Genomic DNA, 24,160 nt, shown 5'->3' with positions numbered 1-24,160 from the left:
AAATCTCCTGAATGTGTTGCTCAGTTTGTGTGTCTCTCTCTCCATCAGATCGCTCTGCTTCGGTTTCTTCTCACTGCTCTGCTTCTTCCCTCCCTCATTCACACGTCTCAGTTTCTCATTTGTGTTTCTTTATCCCTCTCGTCTCCATGTGTCTTTACACCATCTCTCTTCACTCCCCCATCCCCCCTTTTATTTTGATATGCATCTCCTCACCCCCTCTTTCTCTCTCTTATACATTTGCAGGCTATACATTTCCACCGCACCTCTCTATAGGGCTCTCTCTCACACACAGCACTTATATGTCTCTCTCTCAGTTTCTCTCTCCACATCTGGTTTTGGGAGGAGAAAAACAGCAGATTAAGGAGTTGGACTGAACCATGAGAGGCTTTTCGGAGGGGGTACAACAGCTGGTTTTCAATTAAAAAGACAGCGCGCTCACTGTCCCATTCCTCTCAACGATGCTCGTTTCCTCTCCGCGTTAGCTAACGTCCTCAGAGGAGCACCGAGCCTTTGATAAGCCGATTAATCTATTGATAATTGGTTTAAATGACCGCTTCTAATTGGCCGTATCCCCTCCCAGCTCAGCGCAGAGTGGTACGCTCCAGCTGGGGGGCTGTCTGTGGTGGAGTAGGGGCAGACCGAGCCGAGCCAAGCCGAGGCAGGCTGTGTGTGAATGGGAGACCTCGCCGCGCTCCTGCGCTCTGTGATCTCTGCTCTCTGGATTATTCCTCACTTTTTAAAAACCCGCAGGATTTTGTGGTGACCTGTGCGGGCTCCTCTTGCTGCCTCCAGCTGAGCTTACCTCACTCAGGTTTTATGTGAGGAGAAGAAGAAGAAAGGCAGCAGAAGCGCGTGGGACTGTGTGGATTTAAATAACTGATCGGACTTTTCTGCGCGTCCCTGTGCAGGTAGGTCTGAGGGGTTCCGGAGGGAGTAGGTGGTGTTTGGAGGTGGAGAGGCCGGTGATGTTCTCCGGGTCCGGGCGGCAGATATGGGGGTATCGGGGTGGTGGCGGTTGTGGAGAGGGGTGTATGAGTGTGTGGATGTTTCAGGGGGAAAACGCCTCGCTTGCCCTCCGCATCACCGCTCATCAGCTGCTCCTGCTGCCTGCTTTTCCCCCCTTTCTTTATTTTTTACGCGTGGAAATTTCCTCCTTCTCAATGCTGCGAGTGGGGATGAAGGAGTGGGACTTGGGGGTTGGTTGATACCACAGGTAGGGGCTGCTTTCGCCCTCGGGGTTCGGCCTGTGTTACGGCACCAAGCGGACCGCTTCCCTCTGCGTTTTTCCTCCATTTTAAAGTGCGGAGTTCGGTGCGTAAAAGAGGCGATTTTGAGCTGCAAGTGTGTGTTTTTCTGTGTGTGGTGAAGGGGAGAGTGGTGGGGGAGGCTGAGGAGGAGGAGGAGGGGGTCTGGGAGGTAGCACAGCTCCAGACGCCGATCCATTAAGGAAGAACAAAGGGGGGGAAGGCGGCAGAAAAACGTTCAAAACCGCAGCCGAAACCCCGGAAACGCGTCCGATGGTCGCCCCGAACTCTGCGGACGAACCGCCGGCTGCTGCCGAGATCCACGCACCAAATTCGGATTTGTGTTTTTCTGAATCCGCCTTCATCCGACTGCCCATGTGCCGAAGAGCAGCCTCGATCTTCTGGATCAGCCCCCAGCTCTGCTCACGGAACCGAGACCGGCACATTTCTGATCCCGGTTCGGCGAGTTCAGGGTCGGGATTTATTTCAGAGCCGCGATCGTGATGATCTCATTGTGATCGATGTTCTTCCTGACACACTCAAGTCCCACCAGGCTGAAGGTTATCAATCAGAATCCCGACCGAACAGACCGCGCTGATCCTCAAGTAACGTTTGGATCACAGTCCCGGTAAAGGATTGCTGATGTGTTTACAAGTCGATCAATGATGTGATCAGTTTAACAACAAACAGTCCAAATCAGGTTTTCAGGACCAAACGGCCCCAAATAGCGAAAAAATGAGTCGATAACAAAAAGAATGAGTTATTAAAAACGGATTAAAACATAAATTTGCTGCAGAAGAAGAAGAAGAGAAATCAACCTGCACATCAATAATCACACGATCAATAAGTGATGTGATGGGCTGTATGATAATGACTGATTGAATGTAAATGGTGCCAGGAGTAGCAGCAAGTCTCCCCCACATGTGTCCTTACCAAACAGATGTTCAGCTAAACACTGATCCTGTGATCAATAATCTGATTGATGGCACGGGTCAGATTCAGATCAATAATAAAGGAGACAAATTTGAGATTAAATAATGACTCCAAACCTACGTGAAGAAAAGTGCAAAAGCTGATCAGAGATGACGGTGGATTGAGCGCTTTGATCATCAGTTAATCGCATCGATTGATCATTTTAAGCAAACAAACACAAAGAGCTTCTGTTTGAACCGTCGTTCAAGAAGTCGTCTCAGGAGTTTCTTCAGTTTTATGGTGTGTTTTTTCTAACATGTTCCCCATTTCACCAGGACAACAACCAGTTGATTAACCAATATCCCAGATAAACGCATTATCTGCAAAGAGTGAGCTTCAGAAACCTTTCCAGAGAGACATGGATCAGATAACGGCAGCGCACAGAAAATCAAATGGAGATCTCAAATGAATCGTATAAAAAAGTTAAGTTTGAATCAAATATAAAAAGTAACGAGAAAAAAAAACAGCTTTAAAGTCCAAACAGCAGATGAATAAAAGCCAAGAAGGTGATGATGACCGCAGCGTGTCCCAGAGTTGAAGATTTTCCATAAATCTGGTCAGAGCTGTAACAACTAGTCCATAAATTTTTAAGGTGATTGGAAAAGAAATGAATCTCCGGTTGTTTTGGTAACAGATTTGACATTTTAAGTTTAACAAAAGTCACGGTTCCATTTGCAGTTTGACTCAAATTAGTGTATTAGTCCTGCCAGGGCTTCAGTCTGCTGGTCCCTCATTATTCCTTCATTACTCTAGACTTAATATGTTTTCCAATGGAGATCTGCATTGACTTTTTCTATGATTTGGAATCTGGCACTTTGGTCTAGAACCTGACCAAGATGAGATGTTTGGTATCAGAACCAATTTTTGTGAGTTAAAAAAATATATTTGATTTCAATATTTCATCTGATTGTGTACACGGGTCACATTTATCTGCTTTTCCATTCACACTATTTGGAATTTTAAGGAATGGAACTGTTTCACTTCACACTGTTTGTCTACATTGTGTGAAACAGCTGTGTTGCCAGTGGCTTTGCAGCAACATGTTCCCCTCCAGTCCAGCAGGTGGCAGTAATCAGGATTGGATTGCTTTTTGCAGATGAGCTCATTGAGCCAATGCTGGAAAATAGACCCTGTGCACGAGAAAATGCTAACTTCCTGGTTTGAGACCGGATGTGGGGTTGTACATTTCCCGTAGCTTTACTTTGCGGTCAATCGCTACTGCGAAGATATACTCAAAAACGGAAAGATCGCGTTAAGTTACAAAGAGCAGAAGGTGGGAACACTCACCGCTGCTGTGTCATAAAAAAATCTAATGATCAATTTTGACGTTTAAAGCGTTTAGATCGATCAGTTGTTTACATCACTCAACACAAGCAGAACTGCATCACTGCAGCAGAAGACACATCGTCCACATTCAGAAGCACATCTCTGTATAGTGACTGGTCTTATGATCTAAACAGGCCAATGTTCAGCATTCAAACTACAGGTGAAGAATAGTCAAACCAGATGTTTCCCCGTTATGTCGAGATCAGCTAGTCCAGTACACACACACACAGCATGTTAACAAACCGTGAAAACCACACAAAAATGAATGACTGCTGGTAAGGGTTTCTATACCTTAGTATTTACGAAGGTATGTTGTGACTTACCTTCAAAATTATAGTCATCCCTCACTATAACGCGGTTCACCTTTCACCTCGCTGTTTCACAGATTTTTTAGCTCAAGTTTGCATGCTTATTTTTACGTCACATTGTGTCCTGCGCCCTGATCGTTGCAGACGATCTCCTCCGTTACGTCTCTTCTGTACAGCATAGAATCGCTGCATCGATCGCTCGCAGTGTGACTCTGAAGTGCAGTACTGTATGTCCACGATGTCCATGAAACGTTTTGCACCATCAAAAAATAAAATTGGCTACTTGATTTCACCTCTCGCTGGTTATTTTTAGAACCTAACACCCGTGATAAACGAGGGACCGCTGAGAAATATAACATTTGAATCCAGTTTCTCTTTTGCTCTGAGGCGCGGGGAAAAAATATCGACAAGTCGATGAACATCATTTACAGATATATTGGGCAAATGCCCAAGACATCTATAGAAATGTAAATCACCGCTTGATTCATTCATTTGCTTAACTTGTTTTGGGCCATAAACAAGGCGCGAATAGGACACCGGAAACAAAGCTCCCCACAGGAGTTTCCGCGCCGGAAGTAGCATATGCTAACGTGCATATAGTCTATAGACTAGCAGTGACAGAAAACCGGATTCCCGACTGCTCTGAACATCGTACTCGTTGATTTTTCGTTACATGCTCATGAAGAACGGGTGCAGCCCCTCAGCTGGCTTTTGGAAGTTGACCAATCAGAAGAAACTGGTCTTTTAGAATGGAGGGGAGGTTAAAAAGACAGGAATTAAACTGGCTGGCTATCTTGCTGCTGCTCCGATCTCAATCTCACTGTCTGAGTAGTTTCTGTAAAGTATTTTTCAGTTGTTTTCAAAAATGGTCCTCTGAGAAACATCACTCAGCTGATCTCCATCATCACGCTCTATTCAGCAAATGCTCACAGCTGCCCAACCCAACGAAGGACCTCAATAAGAACTGATGATGAATTTTAAGTACTGGAGTAATCACTAAGTTAAAGCACTTGTTAGCATGTTACTGTGGCCAGAAGCAGCAATGATGAATCTAGAAGCGAGGAGGAAGCTGCAAAGGTAAAAGAAGAACGCACAGCTTAGCTCAGAGAGTAGATATGACCGTGCAAACCGCAGGAACACGCAAAGAAGTTCTAAAACATAAACGTGGATCAGATCCATGTGCCTATCGCACTTCACTTAGTTCAGCAGAACTAATGACATTCCCATCAGCCTCAGCTCCACTTTATGTTTAGCGCCATTTTACAGATGTCCTCCATTTTTTTTAATCTATATGCAGCCTGTAGTTTTACTCGCCATCCAAATAACTCCAAACTCTTGCTCTCTATCAAACGGTGACTCACTGCAGCGCTGGACAAACGTCTACGTCTACTTGTGAAAGACGTTCATGTCGAGGCAGGTGGGGATTTTAATGATTCCTGCAGCTGCTTTCACTCACAGAGGCGCGGGAAACATGCCTCTTTGGAGCAAAACAAATGACTTTAAAACGAGGCAAAGACACCACGGAGTAAATCAGACTGTTATAACTCGCTATTGCAGCTCATTAATTCTTGTTCTCAGCCTTTTTGAGATGAAACACTTTTTAAAATAAACACTGGGCTGGAACAGCTCGAATTATTTGATTAGATTCTTTAGCTCGTCACTAAAATCAGCTTTTATTGTGCTTAAAGCAGGTTCTGTGTAACAAATAAAACTTTTTTTTAGCTGAGTTATTTGGTGTAAAATGAGAAAACATGGGACAACATCCTGGTGTTTAAGGTGATGGTCCAGTATCAACATGAAGCTTAACAAAAAACAAGCCAACAACTAATTGTTGTGGCATGTTTTGTGCAAAAAGACTTAATTGTGTATTCATTTAGTAAAAATCACTCTAAATGCCACTCTGCTCTTAATAATACAGCCCAGTACTGTGAGCTGAGTCATAGTTTTGGGATGGTAATGGTATAAAATGTCCGAAAGGCACCAAATGTTTGTTTTTCCTGAATCATTCACACAAAATGCGGAAGCAGAAACATTGGAAGTAAAACTTTAATGTTCCTTACAGGTGCGTGTAGATGGAGCACAGCTGGATGCAGCTGCACGAATGCCAAACGACTCCAGATCCTCTGGAGGAAACGTGCTTTTCACATTTCGCTCGGCCTCTCTGTTACTGTAACGTCCTCTTTGTGATTGTAATACATCTCGTAAAGTTGCAGTTTTCCTGCTGTGAAGCTGCAACATGTTTCCAGACCGAGCTTCACTTTCCTGCCTGCTGCTTTATCTCGGCATCACTTTTTCCATTTGTGTGTGTGTGTGTCCAGTCAGCAGGCACCTCTGGAGCTAATCTACCTTCGCTTTGGGATACAGTTCAGCTCCAGAGGGAGTTGAACTACCAACCCTGGAGCCTATAAGACACGCACAGAGTGCAGTACAAATGTGTGTGCGCTTTTGAAAGTCCATAGCAGGTTTCATTTTCAAGTTGGCGTCTCAGGAATGCAATAGGAGATGATATGTTGGACTTGTTACAATTTTTATCTGTTTAGTTAACATCATGTTCATTTTTTTCCACTGAGGTAATATTTTAATGCAAAAAATAAGGTTTCGATGTTCACTCACGAGGAGGTCTGCTGCCCTAACTGCTCTGAAATGATTACATGTTGTTCCATGCTGTAACATGCCAGCTGTACCCGGATCAGTTTGCACTGGAGATAATTTTTGTTCATTTATTTAAAGGTTTGTTTTTGTAATTCCTCTCAGTCAGGTTTAGACAAAAACGTCCAACACCAGGGGGCGGTGTTTTCAGACGTACGCTGATCTTTTTAACGTTTCTTTATTATTTTTTTACTCTAATTTCCTCATCAGGTTTGTCTTTTGGGGGCTCCAGTTAGGGCTGGGCGATATGGCCTAAAAGTCATATCGCGATATAATTTGAAGCATGTGCGGTAACGATATATATCGCGATATATTCTTTTCTTCTGTATAACGTATTTCCCACACTATAAGCACACTTAAAATCCTTTAATTTTCTGAAAAATCGAGAGTGTGCCCTTATGTATGAATTCTGGTTGTGCTTACTGACCGCGAACTGATTTGGGCAGAAATCTGTTAAAAAATGTTTTAGTACAACTTTGGTAAGCCGCACTGCTTGATGGATTGTCAGAGCATTACGGCTGCCGTAGTGAGGAGCTTCGCGGAGTAATCTGGGTCCAAAACTCCGTCCTCTTCAGGTCCCAAAGTCAAACGAACACTGAGAGTTAAAACGGTCTAAATTCTTTAATCTTTAATTAAATCATCAGCATTGCTGCTTTATCAGGTGTAACAATTAAGTTTAACATCCAGGCATCCATGAAAACAGAAGTTATTAAATTTAACGGAGTTAGAAGTTAACAGGAAGTTAGCTCGCTAGTTTCCACCTAAACATGACATACCATGTTCTGACTGAGAGATTTTTGAAACTAATTCAAACGTACAGCTCTGCTACCACTTCCAATATAAATGAAGACCAAAAACTAAACAGCAGTGGCATTTGTAGGGTTACTGAAGTTGGACTACCTGGTATATAATGTTGTGCTACGTGATTGCTAGCGACACAGCTATGTTAGCATAACATTAGCACAGTGAAGCTGGAGGATGAAGCTAACTTTTTTCCACTCAATAAAAGTTAACATGAGGGATTCTGGTGGTCAGGGACAAATGCAATCACATAGCAGGATGCTGTACACGGGCCAAACTTCAGTCAGGAGAACAACTGAGAGCATTCATCCACAATACGAGGTTAGTTATTAATATACTGCAACAACATGGGACTAGAACAGCTGCGAGAGAATTCAACATTAATGAATCAATGTTACGGAAGTGGAGGAAGCGCAGTTTTTGGCTTTCCCCATATTTCAAAAGTGCTTCATCTCTTTGCTATGACTGTCGCCCGGAATAATTTGCAGATGATAATGGTTTTAGCCGCTGCGAAACAGGTGCAGCTTAATGACATCATCAACATGCACTGTCGCGATAGAGTGGTATAGTCAAAATCTATCGCTGGCCAAATTTATATAGTTTCTATCGTATATCGTTTATATTGCCCACACCTAGCTCCAAGTAAGAAAGTGCTGTTAATGACTTGCTGGGCTGACCTGTGCCACCTTATGGTAGAAACCGGTATTACACAAAAGTACAGCCAGGCCCAAGTTCAGCTTTAGCTGATAGCGCTTCATCACCACACACAGATGTCATCGTTTCTTCACATAGTGATTACACCGTTAGTTACATTTGGAAGGTTTTACACTATTTTCAAACACGGCGCTACCACTCTTGACTGGCATCTAATCTCATCATGCCAGTCATGCTTTACTGGACAGATGTTTTCAGTTTTTAATGTTTTATGACTGTCAAACAGCTTCTAGGTGTGTTATTGGCAGAGTTATGGTTTTGCATCTTACCTGGAAAGATGCATCCTTCAAAAACAGAAACAGTTACAAAATTTATGATTGAATGACAACTTGAACATCTGAAAATCATTCCTAAAAAGCAAATGCAGTTACTTCCTAAAGGGATTATTTAAGTAAACTACTCATGACTTTATCTTCTGCAAATATTTTATTTACAAAGTCATAAAGCATAAAGCTGGGTCTTCACAGAGACTCTTATCCCGTGGTTCGAAGGACTCCAACTCCACCCTTTTGGACTGCAGCCACTGATCATGGTCTTTGTCCTGCTTGCACAGTTCTCCACCTGCTGAGGGTTCTCCTTGGAGTGGAGCTCCAGCTCACAGCGGAAGGAGCGGAAGGAGGACTTCTCCCATCAGCTGCAGTAGAAAGGGTGGAGCTGGAGTCCATGGAGGATTGCTACAACAGTGAACTAAGCAGTGACCAAGTCATCTACTGATAAATTAATCAGAGGTGGCGATTCGCTGCAAACATAGTAAACTGGTAAAAGTCTCAGTCTGAGGGGCTGGTTTGACTCGTTTCGTGGATAAACTGCATAATTTCTGTTATTCTAACATTTTTAAGGCAAACCATTTAATTGATTAACTGAAGAAATAACTTGCCATCTTAGTGATGTTGATTCTGGCTGCTGGCCTAAAATCACTGTTCAAGTGAAGAGGTCAGAGGTCACAGCTGTCTGCCTCCGCAGGAGGACTGCTTTCGGTCTGGCTCGTTCACGCAGTATTTAGTCATGATTAAATCTGTTTGAAAGGACGTCACAGACAGAGTGAACATCCGCACGGCTGCCTTTGAACGCGTTTGCGGCGAGTCGTGTTTTGCATCGGTCGTCTCACGTTCTTTGTGGAAACATTTGCGTCTGTCTGTTTGGTTGAGCTCCCAGTTACTGGCTGCAATCTGCAGTGATTTGTTGTCCAGTGTTTGAGTGCTGCCATAGCCGTGGAGTGGAATGAAGACGGACGCCGAGTCGGCACTTCATTAAAAAAGCGTAAATATTTGGATCGTTACTTGACGCGCAGCTGTAGTCCTTCAGGTGAAGGGCTGTTGTTATCCTGCTATTGGAAATCCATCAGTGTGTCTTATTATGGAGCATTGATTTGATATGAGTGTGTCTGTGTGTGTGTATTTGACCTCTTGTGCGTTCTTAATTATCCTTTTGTCGAAATCAGGGCACAGTGTCACCTGCAGCGGCGTGTTTTTGTGTGTGTTAGACATCAGAGCGGGCAGACGTGTGCAAATTAATCCAGAGCGCTTTGTCTCCCTGTAACACACGCCATTGTTTGTTAATGTACAATTTGAGTCTAAAAACTCGCACTCTGTCACATTGAGTCATTGGCAGAGTCAGCGCTGAGAGAACGCTGAGTCAGCAGAGCGAGACGGACCCTGATATGATATTTCTGCCGGCAGCGTTTCACCTCTGACTCTGTCTGTGAAGACGTTTTACAGCCAGACCAGCCGGTCCTGCTGCTGCGATGACGTCATCTTTCTGTGCACCAGCGTGTACTTCAAACTGATTCTATCTGAAACCTCAGTTTCAGATCCTCCCCAGTACCCGTCCTAATGAGATAAACATATCAAAGTTAGTCGGCCTCTTATGTTCCAGTCGTGGATGCTCATACTAAGCATGACCAGAGTCTCAAATAAATGAGATCAGTGTACGTACGCCTAATCCCAGAATGTTCTTACTGCTGTTACCAAGAGCTTTTTTCTATTCTTGGGAATATATGATGTCATAGATAGAGGATTTCCTTATCATCGTCATCTCAGCACAGTGGCCCCGCCCACCTGCTGTTCAAACCTTCTGTTTAGGTGAAGGTTGGCTTAAAGGGACGGCAGAGCTGCTAATCTCATCGTACTGAAGCTGGTGTTAAATTGCTAAAATGTATTTTTACACCTTTTTCTTGACGAAAACTAAATAAAAAATTTTAGTTTTCACAAATATGTATGTTAACACATATAATTAAGTCCATCAAGGATTTTTAACAGCGAGGGCATGACGGTGCACTTTTAGTCCCGCCCCCTCACAGCTACAATACCGTGGGTTTGAATCCAGTGGCCTGCTGGGGCCTTTCTGTGTGCAGTGGGTACGTTCCCCCCATGTATGCATGAACTCCAGCTTCCTCCCACAGTCCAAAGACGTACGCATCAGGTTATTTGGTGATTCTAAATTGGTTGTAGGTGTGAAACTGAGAGTGAATGGTTGTCTTTTATTCTGTCTCAGCCTTGTGGCAGACTGGCAGCCTATCAGGATGTGCCCTGCCTCTCGCCTTGTGACGGCACAGTCATAACTCTGAAGTGGAAAAGAGGTGGATGGATTTTAAACTCACTCCCACAAAGGATAACAAGAAGTCAGAAGCAAACGCACAACAGAAGCTTCCGTGTGTGTAAATAGGGAACTCGTTGAAGTGCCTATAGGATTTCTTTGTGGCTTGCTTCATGCCTTAAACCAAAATAAATGCTGTATAGGGTCCCATTCATGCTGGAGTGCCTCCTGTGGAACAGGAAGTCCACAGAATGGCAGTTCTTGAAGTAGCGGTGTTGTTTGGGGAGGGCGACTGAAAGGTAGAGAAGCTGAAATGGCTTGTTGCAGACAGAGGATGGATTCAGGAGCAGCAGAGCGGTGTAGGATGAAGAAAGGCTGCTTAGAACTGCTGCAGCCGAGTCGAAGAATAAAACACACGGAGCCTTTTTAAAGTGTCGAAGGAAAGAAAATACTTATGAAGTCGTAAAAGTCTGATGCATTATTCATGAATTTGTTAGATTATCAGTCCTGATACACTGGCAGCTTTTCATGCAGCAGGTGTATTTTAACTGCTTTATAATCAGTTAGTTAGTTTAGTCCAAGGTTTTACAGCCTCAGGGCCGGCTCAGTGTTGACTTTGGCTCCTGGAGTCGATTCACTTTTCCTCACATAGCGTTTAGCACCTCTCCGCTGAAGAGCAGCAGCTTGCTCACTGAAATCCTCTTTCCTGTCTGTTTGAACACGGACGTGAACGCAGCCACGATTTAAACAGAGCAGTTCACTTGTTTCTGGAACCGTCTCACTCCTTCGGATGGCAACGTGAAAGATTTACGACAGAAACGTTAACGTCACCTGACGACGAGCCACCGGCCATCCACGCTGCTGCCTGCGCCTGTTTTTAATGCTGATTGTCTAATATTTTGTGGTAATGTGTAGATGAGTGTAGTTAGTTCATCAGTTTCCTCCTAGAGCCACCAGCTTCATTAGAGACGGATGCTAAGAGCTTCTTTTTGTGCAGCAGTTCAGACAAATGTGCTGAGGACGAGGAGGAAGCTGCAGGCTGTGATTTCACAAACGCTGCAGACGCATTAAACACAAATTACTTGAATTGTTAGTCATCATTTAGTTTTATAGTTGTTGCTGTTTGAAAATGTTCATAAACATTTTTATCATAGTTTTTATTGACCAAAGTCGCTCAATTCCACAGCCTAACTGGAACAACAGGGATAGATTTTCTCTAATTAGTCTGCAAATAGTGCAAAGTGACCCTGTCAGTGAGCTCTGCACAAGTTTGATGGTTTGTACAATAACTTCATGAGCTATTCATGATCTCATGCTCCGTTTTGAAGGCTTGTAGTATAAACTTGTGCTCGGCCTCTTTGTGTCGTGTCAGCTTTTCAACAGCTGAGAAGAACATTTATTTGTCTTGATAAAAAGAAGCGAACCTGCAGCTGAACGGTGTTAAAATACGTGTCGGTCTCTAATCTGCTCGCGAGGAATTTAGTTTATATAAGAAGTACACACCCTGTTCTAATCAATGAATTGTAAATCTAAACTGTGTTTGAATAAAGGAGCCGTTGTCCACACCGGGCTAAATCCGATTGCCAAACATTGGAATATTTGGAGTATTTGTGTTTGTCACATCTGGTCTTTCACCATCAGGAGGGTTTCACTTCACTTCATTTCACTGCTATCAGATCTGACACAACAAGGCACGATTCATAGGCAGCCTCTTATCCGATGTGATGGCTTCACCGGTCTAAAACACATACTGGTGTCCTTGTTAGAACCCCGTGTTCCCAGACCCGCAAACATTCAACCTGAACCCGATCCTTCCCTAAACTCTGAAACCATTTAAATAGTGCCCACTTTCCACTCGTGCCCTGATGACAGGACTAAAATGGACAAGGGTCCTCACAAAGCTAGGCACACAAGTACAAACGCACACTCTCAGGATGAGCTGAGGAACAGGCAGGAAACAATCAGCTGAGGCTATTGGTTTCCTCCCTCGATGCCTCCTGACCTCTAGCAGCTGGATGTGTGCAGTCATGTGTGATTTGGCCTTAGAGAGGCCAGGGTCAAAGACATACATGTGACTTTCTGTCCGTGTGTGTGTGTGTGTTTGTAGCCGTATGTACATTTACTCATGTTCTTTACTTAAGTCCTAATGACCTTTTCGTGTTTCTCTTTCACATTTAGCTTCAGCTGCATTTGTCCGACTGCTTCTACTCTCCAAACCATCTCACACTGATGCATTTAAAACAGAGTGAAACACTCAAAACAAGCAGAAGTGAAAGTGAGAAATTAAAGTGTTTTGAGCAGTTCTCGTGTAAAAATGTTCCACATTATGATTTCAACATCTCATGTGTTCATTTCCAGTTTTGATAAGTTTCACACAGTTGTGAAAGAGGCTCTTTGAACTCTTGGAAGCTGATTCAGGTTAAAAAAATGTACAAAAATTTTAAAGGAACAAAAACAAAACCCAGAAGAAGACAGCTGCCGTTCCTCTTGTTGTCACCCTGAACTCTCTAAAGCCAGTCTTTCTTGTAACTGTTTCAGTGTTCAGTTCTTCAGGTTTCTCGAAGGATCCCGCGCTGCTTCGATAGTTTTGAGGTCAGGGCTCTGGGGAGGCCAGTCCACACCGTGCTTTTTACTGCACCAGCAGTGCGTTTGGATCGTTACATTTCTGAAAAACGAAGCTGCTCCCAGTCAGATGTTTTGCACGTGGTGGTTCAAAATCAACTAAAAATGTTCACATTTAGATTCTTCCCTCCGTCAGACGTGTTGCTGCTTATCAAATTAATGGTTCTGCAGTTGTTGTCATCGCTACACCTGTCTGTGAAGGATGGTGTGAATTAGAAGTGAGAGTCAAATTCCTGCATTGTGTTCGAACTTTCACTGAACTGCTGCAACATCCTGCATGTTTCTGTGCATTCCTGTGAATCTTTGAATCATTGGAGTCCAAGGTTAAATACAAGTGTGTGTGCGCACGAGTGATTTCACATCCCGTGTGTGGAGGGGGGGGCATCGCTCTGCAGCTGCCGAGTCTTAGAAATGTTTTATGAACCAACAGGGACACTGTGTGTGTGTGTGTGTGTGTGTGTGTGTGTGTGTGTGTGTGCATTCAGGGTGGTGTCCAACAGTCAACATTACAGCTCTTTCAGGCCATTAAAGGAGCATAACACTGTTTTGCCTCCTGATTGAGCACAAATCACAGAGTTTCCACTCCTGTGATGTTTTTCCAGGACTTTTCAGATCGATTTCTCGGAAACGTATAAACCCAGATACAAATGCTTCATAGGACTGTAAAGTAAAGGCTTTTATTTCATCAGTTTCTTCTCTTATCGTCTGTTTAGACTCGAACACGAACTCCTTGGCGCTTGTCGTCTCTGTTTTAGTTCTTTTAAGCCATTAAAAGTGAGCTAAAGTGTCCCTGAGCTCCAACACTGATGTTATCCTGACAAATATTTAGGTCCGGTGTTCGCAACACGTCGAGATAAGCTGCGGAGGGCTGAGTGGGCCTCTGATGTTCAGATTCGCCGCGTGTTGTGATCCGCAGATCTTCTTGTGACAAATTGTAATTCCTGTAAAGTCGGATGTGAACAAAGGTTCGTGTTTAGGTGTGTTACACTCGTGAAAGCGGCAGACACGATGGCTCCTCTGTGCACGAGTGAAAGGGTTATTCTTGGGTATATGAGACATGAAGAACAGGTTTTATCAGCAAGAAAGCTGCGATAACATCACAACTGTACTCATATTTATCTGTTGGGCTGATTTTCTAATCTGCACCTGGTTACCGAGCTCGCCGTTGGAGCAGCTGGCAGTCGGGTTTAAGTTGCAGTCCTATTTTAAACCTCGCTCCCCGTGCGCTCTGCAGAGAAGGGCTGGAACGCGTAAAAGCATTCTTCTTCCTCCTCTCGCTGCAAAACGAGACACTTAAACGCATAAACTGCCCACTTTTGAAAATGCATTAGTTGCTAAGTTACAGCACCTTTAAATGAGGATGTTTTGAAATCAGAAAACGGACAGAAGAAGCATGCAGAAGCTGCAGAGAAACAGATCCAGCGCTTTCTCCATTTTCACTTTCCTTTTCTTCCTCGCTCTTGTGTTTGTGTATTTTGGTTTGAAATGATGCTGTTACAGCAGCGAATGCTCGTCTTAAGAGCTGGCAGTGTTTAAATAAAGAGGTGAGCATGTAAAGCCTGTGAGCTCAAAGCTCAAGCCTCAGACTGCTCGTTTGTGTGTACTTGCATTAGTTTCTTTCTTCTTTATTTAACACTGGACTTAAAGTACATTTATTCTGCTCATTTCCAGCTCCGTGTTTTTTATTCTCGGACTCCACTGGAGTAGATTTACATCATTCTCCGTTCAGCGTCGGCCTTGATGCAGCCCTGCAGTTCATCCTTTGAAACGAGTCTTTATGTTTTCAGTTTTAGCTCTTCTTTTTTTTCTTTTTAAATCTCCTCTTTAAGGTGACCTTCCTTGAAGCCCACAATTTTCCCAGATTACCTGTCGCTCTCCTGGCTTCAGCAGACAGAACCAAGTGCATCCTGCTTTTAAAGGGGAAAAAACAACTATAATAATCAACCGTGGCTAGAAAACCTTCACTGGATTCTGTAATTCGAACAATATTTTTCAACATTTTTTTCCAGTTACATTAAAAAATAGTAATTGGGAAAAGTAGATTTCTCCTTCTTGGTTGAAAACGGTATTTTTGTCAAATCCATCCGTGCATGTTTCAGCTCGTATCTGATCCGGACTGTGAGAGCGGATGGCACGAACATTTGCAGCAACAAAGATTACAGCAGGACGTCTTTGTTGGCTAATTATTACGCTCATTAGCCGCTTATTGTGGGACATAATTGTGGATTTTGTTTTTTAATCTCAAGCTGTGTCAAACGGTTCCTGTATGCAGGGCTGTATCAGGTGACCCCGAACCTTCCCTTAATTGCTGCTATAGGTTCAGGCTGCTGGGAATTTCCCATCATCCTCTGAGCACTTCTCCCCCCTCCTTTCACTGCTGCATGTCATGAACTTCTGTCTGTAGTTTGTGTTTTGTCCTTGTGTCTCTGTGCTCTCCTCTTCCTTCCACTCACCCACCCACCCCCACCCCACCTTCGGCTGTTCGCAGCACATGGCTGCCCGTCCCTGAACTTGGTTCTGCTGGAGGACTCTTCCTGTTAAAAGGGAGATCTTCACTGCATCCATGAACCATCTCTGAGGTCTTCCTCGTTCCCTCCTGCCTCGGAGCTCCAAGTTTCTCATCCTTTGCCCAATATAGCAACTATCCATCCTCTGCACATGTCCTGCTATTGAAATCTGAAAGCTTTGGTTCGTAGATTTAAAAAGATAGAATCCATCCATCGCCTGCTCATCCAGCTCAGGGTCACGGGAGGCTGGAGCCTATCCTAGCTGTTATTACAGTGAAATCAGTAATAATTAACTGCAGTCACATTTTTCGGTTTTTGGAACATAAGGTGCTAAAAAAATAATAAACTCTCTCTGGTTCTTTGTGATTATTAAATATAGGAAGGCTTGTTTTTCTCTAATGAACCAACATCAGAGTTGGTAAATCTTTGTCTGTTCTTGTTTTCCATCGTTCTGACCTTGGAGTACAAGTCAGACGTTGTCGTTGAGCTGTTAATGACTGAAACAGCAGCAGACTTCAGTGTTCCCCCCTGCTCTGGACAGACTTCACAGGTTTGAAAGTAGCTGCTTTAGCATTCGCAGCATCAGGTAAATGGGGTTCATCAGATGCTAATGATCCCGGAGTTTAGGACAGAAAAGGTCTTCAGGTGTTGGAGTCACCTTGTTTATAGCCGGGTGGGGGGTGGGGTGTCCTGTACCATGCCACTGTTCCCATGTTGCAGCTCATTATTGTCACAGTATTCACACTATCGATTGTTCACACTGTTTCTCAAACTTTTTAAATTACTGCCGGTTCTTTAACACATTTCTGATATGCTTTTGTTTGGAGGCTGTGATGTAAACAGCAGTGGTTAACAGGGGGAAATATTCTGAAATCACAAAGGCTCACTTTGTGGTTTTTTTTTAAAGCCTCCTTTTAACACGCAGCTGATTCTTTGTTCTATAGCAGGGGTAAGCAACTCCAGGCCTCGAGGGCTGGTGTCCTGCAGGTTTTAGATCTCGCCCTGGGCCAACACACCTGAATCAAATGATTAGTTCATTACCAGGCCTCTGGAGAACTTCAGGAGGAGGTCATTTAGCCATTTGAATCAGCTGTGTTGGATCAAGGACACATCTAAACCCTCCAGGACACCGGCCCTCGAGGTGTGGAGTTGCCTACCCCTGTTCTATAGTATTAAACATCGACCATACATTTCCAGGGATCCTCGGCATCCGTAATATCAGTGTTCAGCACAGCAAAAAGGGAGTAAGTGCATGTAGTTGAATTTTCAAGGAGGCAAATCACCAAATATGTAAAAATAAAGACAAAACTCATACAGAAATCCAGACCTGCCATGTAAAGATGATCTTCTGCCCACTTTGGTTGTAACTTTGAGCTCTTGTTATGTTCCTATCATATCGAAGCGGTCTGCCTATTCCCCCATGACCTCTGGCCTTTTGTCTCCAAAACTTTGATGGCTGATCAGGTATTTGTGTTAAGTGTGCCTAATGAAGTGGCCTGTCACCCAATGATAAAGTGGACTCATACTGTTACATTTTATAAAACGACTGTTTTAAAGATTCAAGTATGTTGAGGAAAAGATTGGGTGAAGTTGCAGGTATGTGTGTTCATGCAATGGTAACTTTATTACTATTGAACAGACACATTTCATACTGTTTATTTTTGCATTTAACATATTTACATTTAGCTTTTTACTCTGTTTAACCCCCGTTCTCCGTTTCTGGTGCACGGCTGCGGATGATCGTCTGTTTGATTCTGGAGCAGGATGCTTTTGGCCTTTTCCCGTTGTAGCTGGGCTTCGGAGACTTTTTTCCCCTCCTGTGAAGATCCTAGCATCAACGTCCGCTTCTCTCATCTTTGTGACACTGCTTTCTGTTTCATCTGTTTCGTGTCTCGGGTCGGTGGGGAATCCATCCACTGCCTCTCTGACTTTTTGTCTGCTTGAAGTTACCTTAAAATGATCAGTTGTTCTTTTCCTACTTCCGTGGACTGAGTGCTGTCTAATGTTGATTCAGTGAAGCCGGCTCTTCCGCATCACTTTTATCTTCAGGATTTGTCTGGTAAGTGAGGTTTTACCTTTCCTCCTTGACATAATCCCTAAATATCACAGAGGACTTACGTGTGTTACTGTTTTAATATGAGTGTAATTGGTCCACTTTAAACTCTGTGTGTAAAACCACAGAATTAATCTGGTTACCATCCATCACGCCGCTGTCATCCCCTCCCGTTTCCCTCAGCTCGTCTTTATTTCTAATGGATGAAGTCCAGCGCCGTCTGAGTTAATGTATCCAATCAGTGTTTAGTTTGTGAGCTCTTTATGACCTTAGTGGAGGATAAATATAGCTTTCAGTGCGGTTAAATGCAGCGTGACTTGGCTGTCAGTCATGGGAGTACACTTTGTTTGGATTTTCTGTCAGTGCGGCCTTAATATATAGCGAGGTTAAAGGTCACCAGGACTGTGTGATGAATGAACGAGTTCCCCGTTGGCCCGTTTACATTCGCAGTCCTGGTTTTGTTTGAAATGGCAGCGAGAAGTTGCAAAAGATTTTCTGCTTCAGGCTGATAGAAAATAAAGTATTTCCACCTTTTGTTTGGCATCGCTGCTGTTCAAGCATGAAAGCTATTAACATAATCACTGCAAATTAATCGATTATAAAAATAAATTAATTGTAGCCTCACAGCAAGCCATAAAAGTGCAACAATACCAATCATGACTTTATTATTTAACATATTAGTTTGAGTACCATTTACTGTAGAACAAGCTATACACTGCAGTGGGAGTTTAACGATGTGTTGCAGCTACTGATAAAGAAAATGTGAAACTATGCAATCATTTCTTAGAAGGGATCTAAGTTACACTGAAGCTACTGCACATTTAAAGGCGATATCCGTAAGAATTCCTACTCAGGACTCAGCTGTGATGGGATTAGTGCTGGGAAAATGTGACATTATAATAAATTTACTGTGTAAGCTGCTGCGAGCTATTTTTTTCTACCTGTCTTTTTTTAATGGCCAGCCTTTGCTTGTTGCCCCCTGGCTGTTATTTCATGGTGCATACTGGCTTTTATATAAGAATGGATGCTTATTTTCTGCTTAGACAACAGATTTCATGCCAGACCCATAAAACAAAAGGAATAAGAGGTGACAACGGGAGAGAGAGACAACGGGAGAAAGGCAGAGGGCAGGAAGAAGCAGTAGCCTTAAGTTCAATTAAAAACACCTTTTATGTTTTCAGGCTGAAACAAACTGAAAAACTATTTTTTTTTATGGTTCATTACTTACAAAATGATGATTTTCTGATCCATTTATCAGGGTTGTAGGTTGAAGTCATAGCTTTGGGGATTCAAGTGCTTCAGGCCAAGTGCTACCAATAAATACACTGAAATCAGCAACACATTAAATTATAATTTGATGCTCTGAGTTTGTATATTTTTAGGCAGCTTAACAATCAAATCTCTGGAAAAAATAAAAAATGTTACGGCTGCAGTCGCACAAGCATAGAGGCCGGCTGGAGACTACATTGAACTGCCAGATACTCAAGAGAAAATGTGTTTTCCCCCAGCGGTTGGCGCGCTGTAGCTTGGAGCTTGCTGTCTAAAATGAATTGTAGATTGCCATGATCTCCTGTAATATGCAAGGGAGACGCAAACTTCTCTGCAAACACTTGAAAAACATGCCTGACAAACTGGAAACTAAGAACTTACAAAGTTGTGCCTCACCACTGACACTAGCACGTTTTAAAGCCCAGGGCTTTTATGATGCATTTATGATTGGATTGTATTTTTGTTACCTCTCTTGTGAAGCACTTTGTGATGTCTGTCTGTGAAATGTGCTACACAAATAAACTTTTACATTCTTACTTTACTTTTGTTGAGGAATGGACATTTTCCTTAGCAACCGGTGGTTGCTAGAGGGTCACTGATCAATCTCTAAGCCTGCATGAGGCTAAACTAGCGACTTTAATCAAAGTTTATTTCTTTAAATCTCCATCACGAACCGATTTAGCTGCTCCCTCAAACGTTAAACACATAGTAAAGATCAGGTTATAAAAATGTAACATTTGAAGACAATGACTAGGAGATGGGTATCTAAGCAGCTAGCTTACACTTGACAGGTTGGTGACTTTAGCTTTATAGTTTATAGTCTTTGCCAGTGTTGTTAGCATCTGGCGCTTTGGAGCTAACCTACAGATAACTAGCTAACCTAGTTATCTATAGGTTAGCTTTGTTCTATAATTTATCTGTGTGTGATTATCCAACTAGCGCTAGTTAGCGCAGGAAATATACCAGTTATATAGGCTCTATAAAGTATTATGTGCAAGAGTTAAATGTTGCATGTTACCTGCACAGGTACAGTAAACCACCGAGCTTGAACGTGCCACAGGTGTAATCCTCCAACAGCAGTTTGGAAGAAAATAAAAGTACAGCTTCATGTGGTTGAACCAGAATAATCTGGCTTATAACCACCGTGCCAGAGCAGCACTCATAAGAGCCGTCCACAAACCCAGTGTGTTTATTGTGCCTGTATGGTGATGACGTTTTAAAATACGTTTTGGGTATTGAGGAATGAATTTTTAAACACACATGCTGTATTATTCAGGACAATATTAGACCTTTTCTATTACAGTTTTCTGTTTTGTATGTTTTCTTAGTTTAAGGCTAGCTGATTGGCCTGTTTTTTTTTTTCTGGCTTATTTGACATTTAAATTAGTCCCAAAAACGTCCTATGCTAATTTTAATAGCAGTGTGCTTTCTGCAGCACACATTGAGTTATATCTTGATTTTATTCCAAAAGATTGAATATATTCCAAAATGCAGGTGTGTATGTAATTAGTGTGTGTGTGTGTGTGTGTGTGTGTGTGTGTGTGTGTGTGTGTGTGTGTGTGTGTGTGTGTGTAGTAATGTTTTTGAAGAGTAATTATCTGGAGTAGCTCTGCTTTAGCCACCAACTCCATTAGCTGTGTGTGCGTGCGTGTGTGTGTGTGTATTATAGTCTATAGTGTCATTACCACAAAGTCTGAGGCCGCACACACACATCAGTGTCTAACACTGTTATTTCATTAGAGTTCCATGTGCTGTGTGATGTTGGTGGTTGGTTTCTTTTTTTATGTTATTTATTTAATGGATCAGCTGATGGAAACCAGAGAGGCCGAACATCTAAACACGTCTGACCCTGAGCGGTTACAGCAAACTTAAACAAACGTCTCTCAGAGGCTAAAAGGATCTGATCTGCAGAGATAAACATCAATGAACGGTCCCACAGACCAACCACATGCCAGCTGAAGAGGTTTTCCTTGATTTGTATTTTTCCAGTGCTTAAAGTGGATCTTCTCTCATTTCTTGCTTCATATTTCTATTCCATTAGAGCAGCGTTACATGATTCACAGATTAAAATAACCCTCACGTATCTGTGACCTCTAGTTCATCCTGTCTCGAACAAGCAGTTTTAACTGCCGTCTATTTAAGGTGTCCCTCCTTAAAATTGCTCCTTGTCCTGATTGGGAGATTTTACAGCGACCTGTTGGTGGGGCTGCACCCAGGACTGCTGAGAACAATTACTGATCAGATACATTTAAATGTAAAGGATTTTTTTTACTTTTCTTTGCTCCACATAATGGAAACTTGCTTTTTGGACATCTACATAAACAAAATGTTTCCCAGAATGTGCAAAAATGCCCAAAACATTCTGCTTCTTTCTTTTAAATGTCAGCATTTCAGGCTTTTATTTGTTTACATGACAGAAAAGTGATGATTTCGGGAGGTCCTGGACTCATTGAACAAAAAAACACCTTGTGCTGTCTGTGTTTTGTTTCAAGACAGAGACGTTCCTTGTAGTGTCATTTTCTGATATTGAGTATTTTCTGCTATTAAAAAAACTCATTTATCATGAAAATGCTGGCAGCTGATTGGCTAACGCCGGCTAAATGATTGCAGCGGTAAACCGAATAGAGAGATTTTACCTTCTGTCAAACAATTATGATATACATCAACATAATTTACCATTATTGATTAAACAATTTTAATTTTGTTTTATTAGTCTTAAGTTTTAACTGTCATGTTAAGAATACACTGGAACCATTTTATGATCCAGTATCGTTGTGAAGGACACTTTGGAGTTCAAACCACCAAAATTCAGGTTGGCGAATGACCTGTTTGACCTTCTGACCTACAGCAGGCTCGTTTACGGGTAATAAACAACAGTTTTAATTTACTGACTGGTCGACGTTCCTCACGAGCTGTACGCAGTGACCACCCGAAGTAGATCGAGGATATGAGCTGCTGGAATGAGCTTCCTCTGGAGGGTCAGGCCTCAGGCTTCAGCACCCAGAGCTGCAGAGCGTTGCATGATGTGTGCACTGATTTATGTTTTTAGTTTTTAATTTCCTTTTAAATCTTGGATTTTTCTGTGTAGGTTTTTTTCCCCTTATCATTGTAAACTCCACTGCTGCTCATAGTCAAGTTTTCATACACTGTGTGAGCCCTGGACATGCTGGTATCTAGCCAGGAGGAGACCCAAATAAACCAACAATATCAACTGAAGAAAATTAAGAGATTCATGGATTTGTTAATTAGTTGTATTTTAGACTTTAAGACAAAGATATTCATGGACCTGTGATGCTTCAGGTGAAACTCTTTAGCATTAAATATAAGATCAGATAGAAATAAGCCAAAACTAGTGCTACAAAAGAGATTCAAAAGCCCCTTCTGCCGTCTCCTCTTTCCCGGTAAATTCCCCCGCTTCTCTCTCGTATGTTTAACGAACAGTGTCTATTGTGGCGGGAGCTCCAGTGTGTAATTAGCAGCTCGGTCTGGTGAAGCAGAGCCTTCCTCTCACTCCCCACAGAGGCTCTTTCTTATTTACCTCCAGCCAGCAGCAGGAAGAAGCTCTGATTTCCAGACGGACAGTGAAGCGATCACGCCGTGGGACTCTCAGGACGGCGTGTTAGCGTGTTAGCTGTTATTAGCACAGTCAGACGGTTTACAGTGGTTTGTAATTATAGGGGCCGGCTGAGAGGAAGATGCAGTGAAATTAAAGCGGACGTATTAGCGTACTCGGTGGTTTGCGGCTCACTGTGTTTATGTAATTACAGGAAGTGACACAACAATCAGACTAAATTAGATCAGCTGTTGTTATACCAACATAAAAGATTAACTGTCTGTTTACAGGGAAAATCATACTTAGCAGCAGCTTATAGGTTGTAAAACACATTTGAATCGACTTCAATAAAAACACTCATTGCATAAATCTGTGTACGAGAAGCAAACTGAAAGCAGCCGCTTTTACCAGCTTCAACAGTTGAATGTCGTGGTGCGTTGGGGTGGGGTGCAGTTATTTTTTGGCATCACCTTTAAATCGTCTCCGATGTTGCCGTTGCTTCCACCTGCCTACTGTGATCTCAGCCTCGATGATACGGTATCCTCCCAGCATCACTGCGGCTTCTGTTTATCTCCTGCAGATTTATAAGGAATATTTGGTTTTCATGAAGCAATGTTTAGACTGTAAACCACCCTCAAATGGACAGGAGTCCTCTTGGGCTCATTTTCAGCTCTCTGTTATTACTCCGGGGATCATCTTTGCATGACTCATAGTGTTAAAAACATAAAAAGCTTGTCTATGTTAGTGTGGCCCTCTCTGCATCCCCTCAGTTCATCCTCTGACCCGACCAGTTTTATCCATACACTGTACATAAGAGATTCCAGGTCTGAAAAGAGGAGACAATGTAAAAGTGCCTTAAGCATGCATTCCTTCTAACGGCCAGCAGGGGGCGATTCATCTGGCTGCAATAAGGTCAGATTGTATAGAGGTCTATGGGAAAACGGCCCTGCTGTGTACTTGATCTGTGACCTCAGTCAACGCTCTCCTGATGTGTTTATGGGTTCAGTCATTGATTTTAAGTCTTAATTAATACAGTATGAAAAAAGTTTTGGAGATTTTGGTTCTTATTAGGGTCCAGACAGGTAAGAAAGTAGGGCAGACTGGAGTAAAAGCCTTTTTCATAGTCAGCTCTTATGTAACACCCCGTTTAGATTTTTAGAGTTTTCAATGTTTTCTCACAGCCTGTGTTTAGGAAAGTTTTAGTCCTCATTAGACAATAGACGCCGACGTTCAGCTTAATCTCAATAAGTTGTGTGATATGATCTGTTTTTGTCTTCTTGTTATTAATATAGCAGCTCCCTATCTGACAGCTTCAGTCGAGTTGTAATAAAGCAGCTCTTGAATTCGCTGATTCAGAAACATTGGGCTCCCTGTTAGACAGATGTGACCTTCACACAAGCAGCCATCAGCACGACACAGACTTTCACGTGACCTCCCATTCACTTTCCCGTCTGTTTAACTGGAGATTTATTTTAACTCGCACTTATCAACAGATTTCATCTCCCACTTTATTTCTTTACATGATAGATATTAAAACAACAAGTCCAATATGTTATCTGTTTAGGAACATTTCACCCGCTCTGTCTGGATCTCTGACTTCTGCTTCT

General features: G+C 42.7%; 1 protein-coding gene across 2 annotated transcripts in view; it reads left to right on the top strand.

The window, feature by feature from the left end:
- The first annotated feature begins 630 nt into the window (after positions 1 to 630).
- The window catches only part of plxna3 (plexin A3), a 143,415-nt gene continuing 119,885 nt past the window's right edge, over positions 631 to 24,160 (top strand). Inside the window, exon 1 of one of the 2 annotated variants that reach the window (XM_085393779.1) lies at positions 631 to 908. The gene's annotated coding sequence lies outside the window, so the exon portion shown is untranslated. Of the gene's footprint in view, positions 909 to 8,607; positions 8,773 to 24,160 lie in introns of those variants that run through there. The other variant, XM_085393780.1, reaches the window with a different exon arrangement.

Source organism: Rhamphochromis longiceps, linkage group LG20, assembly GCF_057381845.1.
Source record: "Rhamphochromis longiceps isolate RC_006_pf linkage group LG20, R_longiceps_female_GT1.1, whole genome shotgun sequence".
NCBI classification, from domain to species: Eukaryota; Metazoa; Chordata; class Actinopteri; order Cichliformes; family Cichlidae; genus Rhamphochromis; species Rhamphochromis longiceps.
This window is presented reverse-complemented; position numbering and strand designations above follow the sequence as displayed.